The sequence below is a fragment of the Poromitra crassiceps genome (genome assembly GCF_964638095.1).
Source record: "Poromitra crassiceps genome assembly, chromosome: 5".
NCBI lineage: Eukaryota > Metazoa > Chordata > Actinopteri > Beryciformes > Melamphaidae > Poromitra > Poromitra crassiceps.
The window spans coordinates 19,223,561-19,227,323 of NC_139642.1; the positions used below are offsets into that span (position 1 = coordinate 19,223,561).

General features: G+C 45.3%; 1 long non-coding RNA gene across 1 annotated transcript; it reads right to left on the reverse strand.

Moving 5' to 3' along the window:
* Positions 1-378: 378 nt before the first annotated feature.
* On the reverse strand, positions 379-2,381 carry LOC310777624. Its single transcript, XR_014552747.1, has 3 exons — positions 1,959-2,381; positions 1,509-1,663; positions 379-681 (listed from the first exon to the last, which is right to left on the reverse strand). It is a non-coding gene; the product is annotated as an uncharacterized lncRNA (long non-coding RNA).
* Between the last annotated feature and the right edge of the window lie 1,382 nt (positions 2,382-3,763).

The window sequence follows — 3,763 nt, forward strand, 5'->3', positions numbered from 1 at the left end:
ATTTTTTTACAGTTGTTTCATCATCAAGAAAGGATCAGCAAATCAAGTTCAAAAGTCAAGCTTTATTCACAGTCATATCTGACTAGTTTTAAATTTATTTAATTTTCTCCCCACAAAAGTGAAATGTGTTGGAGGCGTAACCGACCATATGGAGTGGGGCGTGGTTTCAGACAGTAGGTAAAGGCGCAATGCTGATCATCTTGACATTAATTACAACATTAATGTCACATGTTTGTTGAACTTGTTCTCTACATCCATCCAGTGACTTTGAACAGTAGGATGTTTAACATTTCTTTGTTCCCTGATTATGAGTCTACCAGCTTTTAGAGGACAAGTGGCGATGGTCAAATCAGAATGAGGGGGTCCCTGGCCTGACCTCTGGCCTAAAGAACATAACATTGTTTCACTCTAAGGTGGCGTTCACACCCAACGCACTTTTTCCAGTAAGAACGCTATGGCAAGTGGTCACACTGTAATCAGTCTTGTAGAAAACATCATATTGGAACATCGGTCAGCAGTTCAGAATGAGTGTACAGTATGTATGTGTAAAAGATCAAAAGAAGGCCCACTTGAAGTCCGAAAGCTTCTTGATGAGCGTACACACAATTGCAGTTGTTGATGCCGCTTTGAGACCATCTTGCCACTCTTCTTGCTTTGGACGACACTGCTTACAGGCAGGCTCTGAAAAACAATGTAGAAACACAAAAATATTCTTCTTTCAGGTGACATAAATTTATGAATGTGACATACTGTATCCAAAGCGTCTTATGTTGACTATTTGTGAAGTCCCTCGGCGTGACTATACTGTATGTGAAAAGTAAATGCAGTCCATTTTACCATTCCATTTTACATGCTGGATATGGGTTTGTCCACTGAGTTATTAATTTGGAGACTGATCAACAGCGTTTCTATTGCCCTAGGGGATTTGATATTTTCGAGAGCTTCGTGGCTATATAGGAAGTGTCTTATTTGTAAAAACCTAAAATAGTCTGGTTATGTTTAGACAAGTAAAACAATTTGGTTAAGGTGACAGTCCACCAAAAAACAATGCTGATTTATTTGGCTGTAAACAGTTTTGCAGACATTCAGTTAGTTTGACAGTTATTGAGAGTTGATTCTGAGTTCATGTGGAATGTGTGTAATTAGTGCATGTTTACAGTTCTCAGATATGTGTCAGATTACAGTATGTGCAAAAGAAATCAGTAGTTTTTTGGGTGAGTTCTTCTTTAAGGTTAAGGTTAAGGGTTATGGTTTGGGTTAGCAATTAGGTTAGGCTTAAAACAATGAAAATGTTGTACAGTACATTTCACATGGCGTGTGAAAGGTAAAGACAACCCTGTCACTCTTAAGGCCTAAACATGGTCGTCCGTCAGAGCCTCGCCACGTGCTCCCCGTATGACGGCGGGTGGAGCGCCGTCCTACGGGGAGGGGGCGCCGTTACATTCAATTTCATTCAGACTGCTGTGCCAATGTTCTTGTGTCAGAGGAAGAAGAAGGTCCTACTGTACCTCTCTCCAGAATGCATGCTCCATCATGTTGGTACTGCAGGTTGAAGTTATAGTAGGAGGAGAAGACTACAGCCAGCCCAAGCACAAAGGCCGTTCAACCAGCACCTGTTTTTCGATGGACATCATCCAGCGTGGGTTTGTCTGTGTTATTGGACCTGGTGTGTGTGTGTGTGGGGGGGGGGGGGGGGGGGGATAACAGAGTAGAAATATATCAGTCTTTTTCAAACTGGAAAAGACTGACACACATATTAGAATTTAATATATAGAATTGGGAACGTTACATGTACATTCAATTTCAAGATGCTGCCGAGTACGGGTGTCGAATCCCACAGTAAGAAAACTGCAATACTGTGATTGCAGAATGCAGATTAACGTAACTTGTGGCTTTATTGCAGGAACTCCCGACTAGACAGACAGTGACACTATACAGTATCAAGGTGAGGTACTCACACAGACTGGGACGTGGCTGTGGACGTGTCCTCCACGCCCGGGCGGGGTCCGACCAGCCGCCCACAGTACCGCAGCAGCGTTCAGGCGATCCGCTGACCCACAGCGCTCTGGCTCCGTCTCCGCTCCGCCGCCGTCCGCTCCCTCAGAGCTTTGAGACCATCTTGCCACTCTTTTTGCTTTGGACGACACTGCTTACAGGCAGGCTCTGAAAAACAATGTAGAAACACAAAAATATTCTTCTTTCAGGTGACATAAATTTATGAATGTGACATATCCAAAGCGTCTTATGTTGACTATTTGTGAAGTCCCTCGGCGTGACTATACTGTATGTGAAAAGTAACAAGAGTTCGTCTGTTCCATTGTTAAAAACGACGTGTACATGCAGGGGCGGCTGTGGCTCAGGCGGTAGAGCAGAAAAATAGACTCTGGGACAGCCCTACCATTTTCCCCAGCTTCCTGTACAACAAAAGCACTCTATCTCTAGTTCCACCTCCAATGTGTGTTGAGTGCGTTTCCGTTCACATACTATAACAAAGCCTCACAAATGCACATTTTGTTTCACAGTTATGACTGCACTGAAGTTCGCACTGAAACATTTTGGGAAATAAAAACAAAAAAGAGCTAAATTAATTGGGAGTTATTTTTCTTTTTACGGTAGACTTTTCTTTGTGGGAAGCGAGGGGGGGCGGGGGGCGAGGCCTGAGCGCAGCGCGGCACGTCCATGGAGATTTTTCTATCAGCGCGTCGGGTTTTGCTGCCTGTGCCTGTAAGATCTGCGTGGTAGGCTATCAGTGGATATCTGCTGTGATTGAGTCCTCACCGTCCTCATCATCGTAAAGTCGCCTTCAAAGCATGATGTTCGATTATAACGAACTAGTTGTGTGGCTTAGCCTTCCCAAATGTTGAGGGTAGTTTTTTAGAATTTAATATATAGAATTGGGAACGTCACATTCAATTTCAAATTGCTGACATGCACTAATTTTAGCTGCCTATAACATTTGCAAAGCTGAGCTTTTCAATAGCTTTGTAAATAGCCTACTGTTCTAGAGAAAGCCTCACGTCTTTTTCTGCCTCCCCTTTCCTTCAGTTTTATCCCAATTTAGAAATGCTTCTTTCTCTACACTTTTGTCTGTCTCTCACAGATCTTTGTTGTCACTCGACACTATTATTTGGTGTTGCTTAGCTGGAAACGATCATATTTTCACGCACGCACACTGTGACGAGAGAGGGACCATGAGTGTAGCCTATAGGCTACTACTGTATGCCCTGTCTGACAGCTTGCCCGCCGGGCGGAGTTGCCTCCTCCCGCTGGGTGAGACAGCTGTCTCGGTATGAACGGGCGTGCAGTGGGGGATGAGAGGAGCGCGAGCCGTGTGAAAACAGACGCGGGCACCAGCATTCAGGCGATCCGCTGACCCACAGCGCTCTGGCTCCGTCTCCGCTCCGCCGCCGTCCGCTCCCTCAGAGGCGGCCTTTAAAAAGAGAAAGGCTGGTGAGTACGGGTGTCGAATCCCACAGTAAGAAAACTGCAATACTGTGATTGCAGAATGCAGATTAACGTAACAAGGCTCCAGCCTTTCCCAGTAACGGCAATGAGGCCAGTAGATATAGTGTGTGTCGGTTCACTGCTCCTCCTCTGCTGTCGGCGGGGACGTGGCTTTCGGCGGCTTGCTCTGGCTTCTCTCCGTCTCTGAGACATCAGAGTGAAATCCTGCTCAATCTGCAGACAAGATATACCTGTTAACATGGGGGCCAAAATTAAAAACAGTTCTGCAGCGCACACGCACTGCTCACGCAGACACTGT